We start from the raw sequence: 17500 nt of genomic DNA, 5'->3' as shown, positions 1-17500 counted from the left end.
TCTCAAACTGAGCTCATTCTTAACTACTCATGTCTTTCTTTCCGTTACTACCTTGAAGACAGTTTTCAGTATTTTAGAAGATTTCTAAATTTCTGCTTTTCATCTGACATGATTTCACAACAGGTTTGGATAACTTGAATGTTATTATTATTATTATTATTATTATTATTATTATTATTATTATTATTATTATTTATTAGATTTGTATGCCACCCCCCTCCGAGGACTTGTGTGTGTTAACCTTCACATCTTTGCTACTGAACTAAATCCAATTCTGATTCTATACTTCCCTGCTATTTCCTTTGTCTGTTTCTCCCTTAATTCAGTCTATGTCCCTGCTAGTCCAAGATAAAGTGTTCTCATACTCTCCACGGCTCAGGATCATTCCTGATGCCCATGGTTCAGCTCTTTCTGATTCGGATGTAAGCCATGTGCTCACAGCTTCTTTGATGCCCAGATTTCCACCATTGATGCACATCCTCCTCCTCCCACCTCCACCCATCCATCACTTCCTTGCTCTTCTGGTTGGTCCCATCCATTCTCATCCCTATTGCTGGGCATCTCCACTGGTTTATTCAGATGACTTTCCGTCCATTCCCAGCATATGCCTACTTACTCCATCCCTACTCCTAGCGGTTTGGATTTGGGCTTCCCGAGACCCAGCCTCCAACTTTTGGCCCGATCCATCTTCTTACCCCATCTCTCCCTTTTGTGATTCCCCAAATCGCTGCCCGCCTGTTCCAACTCGGGGAGGAGTGAGGTGGGATAGGGTGGGGTGGGGACTCCGCCTTCGAAAGAGCCTTTGGGAGGCGCTAGGACCCAACCTTCCGGCGGTCCCGGTCGACTCAGACGGGCAAGCTGTGACGTGGGTTACCGACCGGCTAGCAGGCGCTGCTCCGGAGCTACAGGCACTAAACAACCCCAGGCAGGAGCCGCCACAGCCCCAGCTGCACGCACCGGGACCGGCCGACCGTCTGAGCCTGCAAGTGGGAATCCCCGGCTCGGCCGTCGCCGCCACAAGTCAGGACAAGGGCGCGGCGCGATTCCCAGGTAGGGACCCGCAAGAGGAGATGCTCGGTTGGGCGTCCTGGGGGGTGCAGAGCGGGGGCGGGCTTTGGGGATTCGGGTTTGTGCAGGTCGCCGAGCCGGTCTTTCAGGTAGCACCACCAGCGCGCGAAACCCCCTCCCCTTCCCCAGCCGCGTGTGCCTGAGGCCATTGCGAGCTGCTGCCTACAGGTGGGGAGCAGCCGGCGTACGTGCTGAGCGCCGCGTGGGCGCGCATGAGTATTAACGCCGGGTGGGAAAAACGAGGAGAGCTTGAGGGGTGGGGGGACCACGCGCGCGCGACTCGCTGCCTTCCTCGCGCCGAGGGATGCTGAGCGGAGAAAGGAAGGAGGCGGCGGCCCCCAGAACACGAGAGAGGCGGAAGGAAGGGTTCGGGGAAGAGCTTTCTGGGGCTTCCCGTGCTTCTGGAGCGCGCAATGGTGCCGAGTCCTCTCCAGCATCTCGTTTCCCGCCTCGTGGCCCCTCGCCCTTCATGCCCTCAGCCCTAGCTTGACTAGGTCCAGGGCTCTCCAACTTTTTTAAGCCTGGCGGACTTCAACTCCCAGAATTCCCCAGCCAGCTTTGAAGGAGATATGAGTGATTATTCAGCCATACCAAAAAAAAAAGCATTAAAATTCAATTAGTCTTTACTTCAGAAATAACACAGTCAAGTTGAACAGCTCAATCAATATCTCTCAATATAATAATAATTCATTTATCTATAATATAGAATTATAGTTTGTATTAACATAACGAAGTATAAAGAAGTGGTAAAAAGGATAACAGGACAGGACAGGGACGGTAGGCACAATAGTGCGCTTCTGCACGCCCCTTACAGATCTCTTACAAAAGGGGAGAGGTCAAGCCTGTCTTTGTCCTACATATCAGACATCCTTTACAGCTTACAAATACTGTACATCAAACTATCATCAGCTTTGCTGGCTGGGGAGTTCTGGGAGTTGAAGTCCGCCAGGCTTAAAGTTGCCAAGGTTGGAGACCCCCTTGGACTAGTCTAGTTTGTGTGATTCGAAGAAGAGCTGCTGGGGCTTTTCCTGTGCGTCTAATGCCGAGTTCTCCTCAGCATCTCGTTTCCCGCCTCGTGGCCCCTCGCCCTCATGTCCCCCAAACCCCAATCGACTTCTGGGCTCTTCTCTTGCTGTCCCCCCCACGCGCCCATTGAGCCGCCCCGCCTCCTGCTAGCCGGGGGCGTCGTTAAGCCGCGCCGAGCTGGTTTCTCTCCTCCGGATCAGCCCGTCCCCTCTTCGTTTTCTTCTCGCGCGCATCCTCGGCCCGGGAAACGTGCTGTGAGGAAGAGGCGCGCTCAGTTCTTCCCCTGTTCTTTCTGCTTTTTCCTCTCTTCTCTCCGTCGGCTTTTCCTGTGAGTTTAAACCAGCCCAAGAAGAGCTTTTCTGGGGTCGAGACAGGCGCCTGAGGGAGCCCCCACCTGTGGCCCCCCGGGATCGCCAAAAGGTGCAAGTGGGGCGGGGAGAAGCAACTGGGCACGAGGCCAAGGCCTGGATTGTCCCTTCTTTGTTATCTCTCTTGGTAAATGCATTGGCCTCAGGAGGCGTTTTATGGTGCTTTGCCTTCCATTTGTTGGAAAAGGTTCTTTGCATTTATAGCTTTTTTCTTGACTTTGGGGATGGATCCTATCACAATAGGTAGGATCCATCCCCATCCAAGTCAAAAGAGAGAATCTCTCTCCCTCATTTGGATCCTTGTGTTTGGAGAAGTTTATTATGTCTTTTTCATGAATAAAAAGCCCCCTTTTTCTTTTGCTAATTTGTGAACTTTATTTTCCTATTTAATTGTCCCATATTCGCTTTATTGCTGATTGTCCTTTCCATCCATCCAATAATCAAGTCCCAGTCACTGATTTGTTTGTTTTTCTAATCCAGTGGTAGTGTGTGTGTGTGTGTGTTTTACCATAACTAGGTCATATGCTGAAATACCATGAGGGAAAACTGTCTAAATCTCATGAACAAAAATCAACACATTTACATTTCAGCTATATTTCTAGGCTAGATTAGTTTACTTATCAATTGGTTTATGTTATTGAGATATATATCCTATCTTGTCTGGAACTGCTATTTGGGTTTAAATATAAAATCTTAACAATGGAGGTGATATTTATTAATAAGTATTTGTCACATTAGGTTTTAGCTTTACATTAACACTAATCAGTTGGGTTGCAGCCAAAATTCTTGACACATGTTCACTTAGAAATAAAAAATGTTTGATGAGCATTTCCAAATAATTGAAAGTTGTCAAAGTACTATTTGAAATGCAATGCTGAACAGAATTTTGAGAAAGCAAACATATTTCTGGAGTGTTTCTGAATGCTTGAGGTCATTATTTGTCAATAACTTTGGAAATTCTTTTCCTAAATTGTGAGTAGTAGATCATATCCACCATTCTAATAATAATAGAAGTGGGGAAGAATTACGACCGTATATTACGATTGGTACTGGTACTGCCTGAAATCATGGGTTTGTCCCTTGACACTGTCTGCTCTTTCTGAAGGGTAAATTCTCAAGATGTACAGCTGCACAACTTATGACTCAGTCTAAAGTCCTCTTCTGCTCTGAGGGCTGCCAGGAAAGTGACACTCTCAAGAGTTCCCTAGTGGTATTCAGTTCTCCCCATGAGTTTCTTTTGGATTAGGCAAACGTTTTTACACGTGAGTAACTGCACTACCTATGAAACACAACCCACTAAGTCCAGGAATGATCACTGACCTACAGGCCTTCATTTGCATTTGCACCCAGTTAATGGTGACTAGGAAATGAGACTGTTAATATCATATTGTGGCCTCTGGGATTTAATTTTTAATCTGCAGAACCCACAGCCTTTTTAAAAAGAGTGTGACATATGCAGCCCTAGTTCTGACATCATTTTTTTTAATTTGATATTTTAAATATGATATTGCAAAGCCAGCAAAATAAGGAATTGCTTTCTGGCCAATCTAATGCAGTTGTCTGATCCCTGATAACAACCAATGAAATCTTTTAAACTTGCTACAGACTTCCTCCCTCCCTCCCTCTTTCTCTTTCTGCCTATTAGAGTAGAAAAACCTTTACATTACTCAGAATTACTCAGGAAAGCTAAGCTTATAAATTCCAGGATGGCATGGTGATCTGTCAGCTCAGCATGTCTTAGAATTTTGAGTATAGTATGTGCATGCATAGAGCGCATGCTTAGAAATGCTTCTGCTTTTTTATTGGATAACCTTTGTAGATTCCTATTATTAGTTTTCAGCCATTCTAAAAGAAGGATCAGAAATAGCAGTTGGAATAGGACAACTTGATAAAGTGCCAATATGATAAGAAAGCTCTTATAATGGGCTAGTCTCCGCATTTCATACTCAACCACTTTAGCAAAGTTGGGAAGGGATACAGTGTACACCGTACAGATAGTACTGTGGTAAAACCTCACATACTATGGTTCCAGTTCTAGCCAGATTTTATGTGGCTTAATAATTCAGTCACAGAAAATACACTTTTAATTAGGCTGCCCTCCCATTCCCTTAATTAGAATCTATCAGAAATAGATTAGAATTAAAATATTTAGACCCCAGCTTACTGATTGCATGTTTATTATAAACACAAACTCCAGAGCTGTGAAGAATTTTTATACAGTATACCGTATTTTTTGCAGTAAAGACACGCCTTCCCCTCCCCCCAGAAGAGGGTGAAAATATTGGTGTGTCTTATACGCTGAACAAAGCCATTTTTGGCCTCCCAAAGCCTTGCCCCTGCATCCCATTTTTGCAAAAAATGGGCCTGTTTTTTGCAAAAATGGAGTGTGTAGAGGGTTTGAGAGGCCTGTAGAGTGCTCTTGGGAGCTGGAAGAAGGCAAAAACACCTCCATGTTTGCAGAAAAGAGGGATGTTTTTCACAAAAAGGGAGGCATTTTTGCCTTCTCCCAGCTCCCAGGAGCACTCTGCAGGCTTCCCAAACCCTCTACACACCCCGTTTTTGCAAAAAAAAAAAAAAAAAAGGGTGGTGGTGGTGTTAAAAATGGGGCATTTTTTGCAAAGATGATGTTTTTGCTGTTCTCCAGCCCCAAGAGCACTCTGCAGATTTCCCAAACCCTCTGTGTGCCTGTTTTTTTGTTTTGCAAAAACAGGTCTGTTTGTGCAAAAAACTGGGTGCACAGAGGGTTTGGAAGGCCTGCAGAGTACTTCTGGGGTTTGGGGAGGACAAAAACTTTTTTTCCTTCCTTACTCTTTGAAATCTTGGTGCGTCTTATACATCGGTTCTTCTTAGAGTCTGAAAATTATGGTATGCCAAAATGTGACACTGACCTACTGGTTATTAATACAGTACAGTGGTCCCTCGACTTGCGCGTTCTCGATTAGCGCGAAACGCTGCAATGCGGTTTTTCAAAAAATATTATTTAAAAAATAAAATATTAAAATATTATTTAAAAAAAAATTTTTTTTTATTCTGTTCCCTGAATGGAGACCGCCGGCCGCTCAATCGGGCCGGCAGGGAACAGAATGGAGCCTTCCGCGGCGGGGCTGGTAAGGGGGGGAGCCGAGGGGGGAGCCGAGCCCAGCCCCGTGGCATTCGCTTTCCTCCCTGCCCCGGAAGCTCTCCGAGGTTGCGAAGGAGCCCACAATCAGTCTCGGCTGCGGGTGGGAGGAAGGCGAATCCCCCGTGGGCTCCGTTACATTTTCCGCTGCCAGCCAGGCCATGCTGGCGGCAGCGGAACAATCGCTGGGTGGAAGGCGTGCTCGGCTCTGCCGCTCCAGCCGCTTTCGGCCGAGCCTCCCCGGCCAAGCGACTGCCTTCCGTCGCAGCGGGGAACATCGGCGCAGGCCGCCGCCACGCCTGGCTCGACTTCCCTGGCTGCTCGGCCGAAAGGGGCTGGAGCGGCAGAGCCGAGCATGCCTTCCGCCCGGGAAGTCCTGCCCCTTCATCCCCACCCCTCGCCCCTGTGGCCGGCTCATCCAGGGGGGCGTGTGTGGACTGGCAAGCGGCAAGCGGGAAGACCAAGGGAAGGTTCCTTCAGCCGCCCAACACCTGATCCGCTCCGCAGCGCAGCAGCAGCGAGGAGCCGAAGATGGGGTTTCCCCTTTGCCTTTACCCCATCTTCGGCTCCTCGCTGCTTCCGCGCTGCGGAGCAGATCAGCTGTTGGGCGGCTGAAGGAACCTCCCCTTGGTCTTCCCCGCCGCCCACACGCAAACTCCACCATCTGCGCATGTGCGGCCATGAAAAAAATGGCGCACATGCGCAGATGGTGGTTTTACTTCCGCATCCAATATAACGCGGAAATCGGTTAGCGCGGGAGGTCTTGGAACGTAACCCCCGCGCTAACCGAGAGATCACTGTATTCCAAAGTGGTAATTCCCTGGTTTGGTAAATTAATATTTATTTATGCCCTCTCCATATGTTAATTCTGATAGGCACTGCTTTTCTGCATAACAAGAAATAAGAAATTTGGTTCACCTCTATTCTTGTTTCACATCAACTTTGAATACACCCTCTCATCTTCTCTGCTTCCCCTCTGTGACATGCATTATCAGTAGTTAGATGATCAAATTTCTTTATCAGCTTAGTTGGGAATCTATTAGATGACCAAAACTTCACCCCTCCATGTTTTTTTATGGTAATTTCTTTGGTGTTTGTGTTAAAATTACTACATTTCCTGCAATGGTTTGGAGTAGAGGGAAGTTGTTGCAGAGCAGGACCAGTGAAAGCAGAGAATAAAAGGTAAGGGGAACCATCTGCTTGCTTCAAAGGAGAAGTGGGATATTTAAAAATCGACCATGCTGATACTAACCATGCAGTATCCAAAAGGAAACAATTTCTGCTTAAGTGATAAAAGTGGCAGAGTTGAATGTTTTGGTGAGCTGTGTTCTAAAAAATATCAAATGTTTTTCTTATCAAAAAGACTTCAGTTTGAATTCTGTTACCAGAATAGAAGCTGACTTGTTAAGTCAGAAAATGAAATTCCCAAACTAAGAATAAAGTTGTCAAGATAATATCAGATAAAACAGTACCCAATGTCGAGCTAAAGTAGACCTGCTATTGTGATGCAATAGACCAACTTTTTTTCCTCGGGTGCTGAAAGAGTGTGCGTGCACGCTATTGCACACACACAAGTGCCCACACTCACAATTCAGTGCCTGGGGAGGGCAAAAACAGCTTCTCCTACCCCCTGGAGGTTCTCTGGAGGTCAGAAATGGCCCGTTTCCCAACTTCTGGTAGGCCCAGTAGGCTTGTGTTTCGCCCTCCCCAGGCTCCAAAGGCTTCCCTGGAGCGGGGGGAGGGTAAAAACACCTTCCCCCATCCCCACGGAGGCTCTCTGGAAGTCAAAACACCCTCCCAGAACCTCGTGCAAGCCAAAAACCAGCTGTCTGGCACACATATACATGCTGGAGCTGCTCTCGTGCCAGCAGATATGGCTCCATGTGCCATCGCAGGCACCCATGTCATAGGTTCACCATCACTGCTCTAGACTTTGACCAGAAGAACTCAGTACAAGTATGTTCATAAATCATAGCCAAAACCCTCCCTCTCAGTTTTGTGTTTCATGCTAAAAAAGCCTAAACTCAAGGTCAAAGGTGGAGTTGACCCACTTGATCCATCAATTTGCATATCATCACAGCATTCTTACCCGACTCCCTGCATCTCCCAGTCACGTCTGCACAGAAAATATGGCTCCCAGCCAGCATAAGATGGTTGCTCATTCCTGCAGAAACTATTTTCAGCCCCTGGGAGATATCGCTGCTTGACAATTTGGGGAGAGCAGTAACAGTAACAATATGTAATTGTATGCCTTGCAAGGAGAACTAACTTCCTATCCTTGTTGGTGGTAAAGATAGAATAGATGATAAAAGATTGATATAGATGAACTGTGTGCAAATGTCCGGCATACAAATCTAATCAATAATAATAATAATAATAATAATAATTATTATTATTATTATTATTATAATATGTATATCCTGCATTCTCCATTTCAGAGTTTCCTGTTGTCTTTTTATAGCGGTATTACAGATAGGGAATGCTTTTGTTTTTAACAAGTTGCTTGGAGTTTGTTTTAATTTTTGCTGTTAAGTAATAATGGTAATTCTAACAAAATACTGTACTGTATCTATAGTGTATACATTGAACCTTTCTGCAATAAAATTTTCTTCCTTAAAACTTGGGCTTTACTATATCTGTCTTTCTAAATCTTTTATATAGATGTTCTTTCCTTTTGCATCTTCTCCTAAAAGGTTATTGATTGTACAAGCAGCTTAGAAGGATGAGAAAATTCACCATTCTTGCCTGCCCATGGAAACCTTCGATTGAAAGAGCTAGAATTTGCAAAGGCACCTTAGAACTTATTTTGGCAGACAGTTTTAGAGGTGTCCGGAAATAAAAGCCAGAAGCGTTTTAAGAGAGAGGAAATCTAAGAACATGCAAGGAGGCAAATTTGGTTGATGAATTTGGTTCCTCTTTGAAAGCGTTTATTCTCAATAGAACAAACAGGTATTTACAACACTATGTTGAAGTGTTTCTGGATCTTCTAGAGAAGAGCACAAGTTTATAGATGTTACTGTTCGATTTTTAAGAGGAAACATTAAAAACCTGAATTTTTTTCCTGCTGTATTTTATAACTCTAAAGAGCTTAGATTTCAGGTCTGCCTTTCAAGCCACTGATTTGGGTTGCTGTTCAAGTACATGTTATGTTTATTGTTATACAGTACAGTATTCCTTCTGTGAGCACAGGATAAATAACTAGAAGGGAGGGCTTCCGTCTTAGGTGCCAATGCGAGTAGCAAATTTGGGAGATGTGTTTCTTTAATGTGTGCATTTGTGTGTATCTTTTGGGAAGTGGGAAGTGATATCAAGTGAGAGACTTATGTTGGCTATTAATATCCAATCCAGATGCATGCAAATTGTGTTCTTTGCTATAAGTTGGAGAGTAGGGTTTATGATAAATGAGCATAATGAAGAGAACAATCCTCTCTTTTGAAACGTCTCTTAAGTGATACAGGAAGATTATAAACAACTTGTACGCTTTTCTGACCCTAACTAACTGAGAAGCTTCAGCTTTCAGGAAACCACAGATCAGTGATGGTGAACCTCTGGCACGGATGCCACAGTTGACATGCGGAGCCATATCTGCCGGCACATAAGCTGTTGCCCTACCTCAGTTCCAACGTGCAAGTGTGTACTGGTCAGAGGATTTTTGGCTCACACAGAGGCAATGGAGGGCGTTTTTGGCTTTCAGAGAGCCTCCAGCGGGGGGGATGGGGAGGGCATTTTTACATTCCCCCACAGCTCCAGGGAAGCCTTTGGAGCCTGGGGAGGAGAAAACATGAGCCTACTGAGCCCACCAGAAGTTGGGAAACGAGCCATTTCTGGCCTCCAGCGGGCAGGGGAAGCTGTTTTCACCCTCTCGAGGCATTGAATTATGGGTGTGGGCACTTACACATGCATGATAGCACATGCCCACATGCCCAAGGAAAAAAGGTTCACCGTCATTGCCGTAGATGGTGCTTAGGTGAACTCTTTCCAATCTTTCTCTCCCCTTTTCAAAAACATGGATTAACATTCTCAATATTTCATGATTCCACTTTGCTGCAAACCGTTCTTAATTGGCTACATTTAATGTTATTTTTAATAAACCCAAATAGGAAGCAACGTTTAGAGAACTATGAACTGATCTTTAAATACGCAAACCGGGCTGAAGCTGATTAATACTTGGATGGGAGATGTTCAGGAAATCCCAGAGCTGCAAACTAGTTTAGAACATTGAAAAAACACGCCACCAATGACTTGAAATGGTTTTATTGCCAAATAAACTACTTGGAATCATCGACTTAATGTCCACAAATGTGTTTGTCTTGAATGAAACTTCACTTTTTAATGCATTTCTGAAAATTTTCTTTCTTGAATGATTGTTGTACTCTGTAAAGAAGTGATAATTATCACTTGTGAATCCTATGTAATAATAGAATTCTACATAAGTTATATAATTTATAATGTTGTTATTATTATGTCAGTACAACATGGCAAACGAAATCACTATGCTGGATTTCGTATTTCATCGCCAATCGGGAGCTTCCCAAGCACCTAGGACTGTGTGATGTAGCGGCGAATTATATTTGCCGATCCCAGTAGAGCGGCCTTTTGCAATTGACAGATGGAGATTTTGTCAATTCCGATGGTTTTCAAATGTCCGCTGAGATCCTTTGGCACTGCACCCAGCGTGCCAAGTACCACTGGGACCACTTTCACTGGCTTATGCCAGAGTCGTTGCAGCTTGATTTTTAGATGTTCATATTTCACTAATTTCTCTAGCTGCTTCTCCTCAATTCTGCTGTCTCCTGGGATTGCGATGTCGATGATCCATACTTTCTTTTTCTCCACAATCAGGATGTCTGGTGTGTTATGCTTCAGAATTCGGTCAGTCTGAAGTCGGAAGTCCCACAGTAGTTTTGCTTGCTCATTTTCGACCACTTTTTCGGGCTTATGATCCCACCAGTTGTTTGCCACTGGTAAATGGTAGTTCTGGCACAAGTTCCAGTGGATCATCTGTGCCACAGCATCATGTCTATGCTTGTAGTCAGTCTGTGCGATCTTTTTGCAGCAGCTGAGTATGTGATTGATTGTTTCATCTGTTTCTTTACAGAGTCTGCACTTATTTTATATTATTATTATTATTATTATTATTATTATTATTATTATTATTATTATTATTATTAATTAGATTTGTATGCCGCCCCTCTCCGCAGACTGAGAACGGCTCACAGTATACTGTTTAAACATTAAAAAGTGTAAGTCTCTTGTTTCCAAGAGTACTTAGTATAAGCAGGAAGAGGAAGATAAATTGTTTCTGTTGAGGAACACATTTGCATACTGCAACTATTGTATGGGGCAAATAGGCAAAGAATATTTCCATCTTTGGAAAGAGTGTGTCTGCAGCAGTTCTTATGATTTATGGATACAGTACAGAGTGACAGGGTCAAGCACACCCCTGAAACTCCCACAACTGAGTCAACATTGACAAAATGCCTCATCCATCCCTATTGTTCCTTTATTTCTAAGGCAACAGTTGAGAGCATAAACATACTTTTGAGCCTGCTCTTTTATTTGAGGAGGAAAGGTAACTTAAAATGATTGTAGAATGGTTATTTATATGAACATATATAGTAGAACAGAGTGTATTAACTTTTTGGAGTAACTTGTACTGGTGAATGTTCTGAATGGGTGCAACCATTTCTAGTCTTTGATGGTAATTAAATACACAGAAGGTGGCAAAGGATACCATTTCACATTATAGATTTTTTTTCTGTCTAAAAAGTAGTACTTGTATGTGAAAAAAGCATGCGAAAAATATTTTTAAGATTGTAGTGTGCTCTATAATTATAATAGGAAAGAGAAACAGCATATTGAAAATATTTTTCTAGCACAGGTAGATTTTATATGCAAAATAAACACAGCAAAGATTAAAAAAATTGTTATGTCTCCTTTTACAGAGTTGGGAAGATTTGAGGCTATTTGAGTCTGTTTTGGTTTTTGTCACTAAGCTCTAAATTCGAGCCTGGTGCAAGAAAATTATTTACAATGAAAGCATTCTAAACTTAAAAATTTCTTTCCCAGCCCTTCTATTAAAGCAGTGATGGCAAACCTTTCTTTCTTCCGATGCTGAAAAAGCATGTGTGCATGCTATCGTACATGTGTGAGTGCCCACACTCATAATCCAATGCCCAGGGAGGGCAAAAACAGCTCCCCCCCTTCCTGGAAGCCCTCTGGAAGCCTGTTTCCCAACTTTTGGTGGGCCCAGTAGGCTCATGTTTCATTCTCTCCAGACTCCAAAGGCTTCCCTGGAGCTGGGGGAGGGTAAAAATGTCCTCCCCCATCCACTCACAGGCTCTCTGGAAGCCAAAAACGCCCTCCCAGAGCTTCTGTGTGAGCCAAAAATCAGCTGGCTGGCACACATGTGTGTTGGAGCTTAGCTAGGGCAACAGCTCGCGTGCCAGCAGATATGGCTTTGTGTGCCACCTGAGGCACCCATGCCATAGATTCGCCATCACTGTACTAAAGCATATCTCATTTCTCTTTAGTTGTCTTAATTCTAGCAGTAACATTTAGATTGGGGAAGATATCTTACTTGTAAACAGAGGAAAGTCAGAAATCTTGTAATTACAAACCACCATGGGATCTTCTATAGTATAGTAAGGTAAATGAAATTATGGGATAGTCCCCAGTTGTACGAATCGGGCACTTCCCTACTGGTTTGCATGCCTGTTGGAGTAGGGCATCTGTGGGAAATGTCTGTCTGTCTGTCTGTCTGTCTGTCTGTCTATCTATCTGAATTCATAAGCCCACTTCTTTCATTTACAAATTCCGTTTCTTAATTGCTCTCTGAAGGTCCCTTAGGGAGAGCAAGGGAACAAGGCACCTCTTAGTTGCCAATTTCGGAGTACCGAGAGGCATAAAGAGGAATCTTGTTTCTAGTTGCTGCCAGGCACTGTATTCCAATTCCATCTGATTTGCCTTAATGGGTGGCAAAACCTTTCAGATATTACTGTAATCACTCTAGAACTGTTTTTGACAGTGGCTAAGAAGGGAGAATATCCTTGTCTATTACTTAAAAATGCAGGTAACCATAGAATGAACAAGATGTAGCATCACTTACCATCCACCATCCACTCTGACATTAATAGACATTCATGTTTTTCAGGAAAAATGTTATGAATTTTACTTGTTTGAAAACTGGAGAGAAAAAATTCATTGAAGTATTCTTTACCATTGAATAGGCCCTCTTGCAGTTGCCTCACTTCTAAAGCCACAGCTGGGCTTCCCTGAATGATCCAACAAGGTTTAAATGCAGCCACACACAGAATATAAAATGCACCTTTTTACCCCCCCCAAAAGAGGGTGAAAACATGGGTGGGTCTTATACACCGAATGTAGCCCTCACCTCCCCCTTTGGCCTCTGCCTCCCAGCAATTTACCTCCCTGCAGCAAACAGAACAGAGTCTGTTATGCCAAGCAACTGATTATCCGCTTCCTGACCTTCAGTTGACTGAGGCTGGAGGTAGGCTGCGTGCTGAGAGTGAAACTAAAGCTGCAAGGAGGCAAATTGCTGGAATGTAGAGGCAGAATTTTATTTTCTTATGCTTATCAGATTGCTGAAAGGGAATGCAAGGAGGTAAGTCAACAACTATAAATGTTTGTAGAATGTTCAAATTATTAGATTTATTTTTAAAGACTGCTTTATTATTGTTCTAGACAACTTCATTTTAAAAATGAAGCTTTTTAAAAGAAATGCTTGATTTGAAGAGGTCCTGTGCTATTGTATCTTCTTTTAAATAACAGAGAATAATGTACACTTTCAGAAAGCCACATCAATTTTAACAGCATTCTGTACAAGTATAGTCTGAAATGTAACAGTGTCCTGTTTTAGTATTAGGATAAGGCAGCTGAGTTAAACCCTGACTTAGTCATGTTTGGAGTAGATCTAGTTAAATAATTTGGAGGAGTTAGTGTGATTACATTTAAGAAAACTTTCTGGCATTAATATACTGCCATAATGTATTCTCCAATTCTTTGCTATTTCTATGGGTCAGGCACATATGTACAGAAATACACAGCAAATGGTGTATATCATCTGTACCGTTTACTATTTGTTGGGAGACAGAGGCAGATTTCCCACCCCTTATTTTCCTCTCCCAAAACTAAGGTGCGTCTTATACTCTGGTGCATCTTATATTCTGAAATATATGGTATTTATGTGTCCAGATAGAAGAGAAAGGTGAGCTGAGAATCTGATTAGATGAGCCTAATCTAATATTACAACTAGTATTCTGGGATTGAGCCCTAGAATAAGATAGAAAGGCACGTCTTTAATAATAATAATAATAATAATAATAATAATAATAATAATAATAATAATAATAATAATTTATTAGATTTGTATGCCGCCCCTCTCCGAAGACTCGGGGCAGCTCACAACAATAATAAAAACAATGTTACAGCAAAACAAATCTAATATTAAAAGAAGCATATAAAACCCTATCGTATTTAAAATCAAACAACACATACATACCAAACATAAAATATAAAATATAAAATTTAGTTCTTTAAAATCCTAAGAGTTGCTGAAAGAGCGCAATTCCACCACTATTCAAGAGGTTTGGACATTGCTCCAATCTTTGTTGTTCTTTTCTACCAAAACCATTTTAATTTGCCCTCGTTTTTCTTAAATTTCATGCCCATCAAGTTGACTCTTAAATACTTGAGGCAGGATGTTACCCTAAGCACGGTGAAGAGTTAATTTTATTTTCTGTGATTTGGAACTTATATTTCTGTTCATACAGCTTAAAATTGCACTTACCTTTTTTTACAGACACATTGCTGATTAATATTCAAAATTCATTGTACAGGGCAATGCAATGCTCCTCTTGGACTATAACTGACCACTGAGGAGAAGTAAATAGATTCACAACAGAAGGCAACCCTCAGGCACAATCTGATGCTACCAAAATATTTTTACTACTCACTTCTTCAAGCATACAGTATTTCAGGATGTATTTAATTTAAATCACTGAATGGGGCAGACCCATAATTTATATAATACCTGATGAGTGCTTGAAGATGATAACAATGCAGTTACTTGCTTAACTGTAGCAGTTCCACTGATTTCTCTGCAGATCATCTTATAATAGCTGACATCTAAATTAGAGTTCATGGGCATCCTAGAGGGCTGGGCCTCTTGGAGACAGAGAAATAGACGATCAGGTGACAGACTGTCTGGATGAAGGAACGGCCATAAATAATTTCATGTAGTAAAATGTATCAAATTCATGGTGATTGCAAAGTCACGACAGTGGCATTTGGAGCAGAATCTTATGAATGCGATTTTCAAAGGAAACTTATCACAAGTAGATAATAAATTTGATCACGAATATCAAGTATTACGTGTGCCATCTACTAATGGCATTTCTGTTGGAGTCGGCATGAAGTGGAACGGTTGTAGGTTAGGAATGAACAGCTGGTCGACAGCAGCTTTCTGCCTGGATGGATATGTTCCCATGGGAACAGAAACAGCTTGAGATCCTCCAATGCAGTGCCTGTTTTTACAACACAAAGAGCATTTTCGTAAAGTTCCCCAGGACTTATGAAGTGCTTTAATTGTCTTCAGCAGATCTGTCTAGAAATGTCAGGTAAACCAAGAGACAGGTGAAGCCATAACATTTCCTCCAGCTGGGGAAACCTATCAATACCAGATAGCACCTTCATTTTTGCTGTAAAGATTAAACCCTATTAGATTATTGTTGAAATAGATCTTGAGGTTACAACCATTGGAAATAACAGTTTTATTTATTTATCTATTTATGCAGTTTATCCTGGCCTCAATCCAGATTAATTTCTGGCAATTTACAGGTAGTTTAAAATACAGCAACATAACAAAAACAGTAATAATTAACAAATATAACGTATTAATATATTAAAATAATATAGGTGCCCCAGTAGATCTACAGCTAATTGATGACTGGTCTAACAACTTCGTCTTTGGAGAGGGGCGGCATACAAATCTAATAAATTATTATCATTAATTATTATTGTATGGTATGTGAGAAAGCCAGTGGTTTTCGAGGGAACTTGCATGTTCTCTTGTCTAAAACAACAGAAATGTCTTAATAAAGTCAAGAGCTCAAGCATGGCATTAGATGTTTGTTTACTGATTAGGGCATTGTTCAACGCCTTGTAGCAGTGAAAAGAAATTTAATACAATCTTTTACTAGCCTTTTAATTATCCTACTTTGGCCAACTGGCAGGCAAATGCTAGCTAGACAAAGAGCAATACTGTTACCTTGGATTGTAAAGAGACGAACTTAGATTACCTTTGTTGGTAAAAACACCAACCTAACTTCAAAGTTTTGAAATGCGAATTCAGAGCCTAGAAACCACTCAGGAAATGACAGCCTTTTGCAGGAAGGAGTGACTTTGTATGTTGCTTAAGAGCTTGCAGAATAAAAGGAAGGATGCAATAAAACTTATTCCCAGTACTTAACATAAATGTGAGCATCTTTTGAAGGGAAAGGGGGCTTTGGTTAGAATGTAGCTGTATTTGTATAGCTTATTCCTCAATTGCTGAAGCAACTCTCACTGGTAAATAAAAGGCAAGTTAAGATTAAAAACAGAAACATAGTACCAGAGTACAGTGGTACCTCAAGATACGAACCCCTCGTCTTACGAACAACTCGTGATACGAACCCGGGGTTCAGAAAAATTTTGCCTCTTCTTACGAACTTTTTTCGAGTTACGAACCGGCGTTCGGAGACTGCTGGGAAGCCGCACGGCTGTTTTAAAAGGTGACAGCCGGGCGGCGGGGCTTCCCAGAAGCCTCCCGAACGCCGGTTCGTAACTCGAACAAAGTTCGTAAGAAGAGGCAAAATTTTTCTGAACCCCGGGTTCGGTTCGGGAGGTTGCTGGGAATCCCCCCAGCCCGGCTGTCACCTTTTAAAACAGCCGCGCCGCTTCCCAGCTGTCTCCCGAAGCCGAATGCGGAAGTTCGGCTTTGGCGTTCGGCTTCAGGAGACAGCTGGGAAGCGGCGCGGCTGTTTTAAAAGGTCGCAGCTGGCCTGGGGGGCTTCCCAGCACCGGGGGGTGCTGGGAAGCCCCCCAGGCCGGCTATCACCTTTTAAAACAGCCGCGCGGCTTCCCAGCAGTCGCCGAAAGCCGTTTTTTTGCGGGGGTTTTTTGGTTGCACGGATTGACTTTACATTGTTTCCTATGGGAAACAATGTTTCATCTTACGAACCTTTCGTCATACGAACCTCCTCCTTGCACCAATTAAGTTCGTATCATGAGGTATTACTGTATATGAAACAGATACATGAGACTGTTGTGGAAATCAAGCTGGGTTACAAATTACTCTGCCCTGGTGCCTAGTGGAAAAGTTAGGTGGCTGTGGCTTTTCTGAAGCCTAGTAGGAATGGAGCTATATGACTTCCAAAGTGTTGTGGTTAGCTCTGGCCCAGCTCCTGCCCCAAGGACTGTGGATGTGGGGGAGACATCCACATGCTGCAGGCCTGTTCCCCCCCCCCCGGTGGAATCTGCTGATGAAGACTCCTCTGACCAAGAAGACATGAGTGACAGGGAGGAGAGTGGGGCAGACAGCTCAGAAGGAGATCAATTATCTAGCTCCTCCTTGGATTCAGAACAAGAGTTAATGATACAGCCACGCATGCGGAGAGCAATGCATAGGCAACAACAACTGAGAGATTATTATCAAAGAAAATGAGGCCACCTGTGGTTGGGTGGGGCTGTGGTAATTAGTGAGGCTGCTATAAATAGCAGCCTGTGGGTTTGGCCATTGTGGAGGATTATCTGATCCTTGTGTTCCGTGACTGCTTTACTGACTTTGACCTTTTGTGTGCTGATTTTTCCCCGATTTGAAACTAAACCAGAGCAACATGTGTTACACTTTGTGAAAGAAGGA

General features: G+C 43.0%; 1 protein-coding gene across 3 annotated transcripts in view; it reads left to right on the top strand.

Moving 5' to 3' along the window:
• Positions 1-838: 838 nt before the first annotated feature.
• SLC16A3 (solute carrier family 16 member 3) overlaps positions 839-17500 on the top strand; it is a 28337-nt gene continuing 11675 nt past the window's right edge. Inside the window, exon 1 of one of the 3 annotated variants that reach the window (XM_070740047.1) lies at positions 839-1050. The gene's annotated coding sequence lies outside the window, so the exon portion shown is untranslated. Of the gene's footprint in view, positions 1051-6734; positions 6763-11095; positions 11153-17500 lie in introns of those variants that run through there. The other 2 variants (XM_070740049.1, XM_070740048.1) reach the window with 2 other exon arrangements.

The sequence above is a fragment of the Erythrolamprus reginae genome, chromosome 2 (assembly GCF_031021105.1).
Source record: "Erythrolamprus reginae isolate rEryReg1 chromosome 2, rEryReg1.hap1, whole genome shotgun sequence".
Lineage (NCBI taxonomy): Eukaryota > Metazoa > Chordata > Lepidosauria > Squamata > Dipsadidae > Erythrolamprus > Erythrolamprus reginae.
The sequence above is the reverse complement of the archived record's forward strand: the minus strand, read 5'-3'. Positions and strand labels throughout refer to the sequence as shown.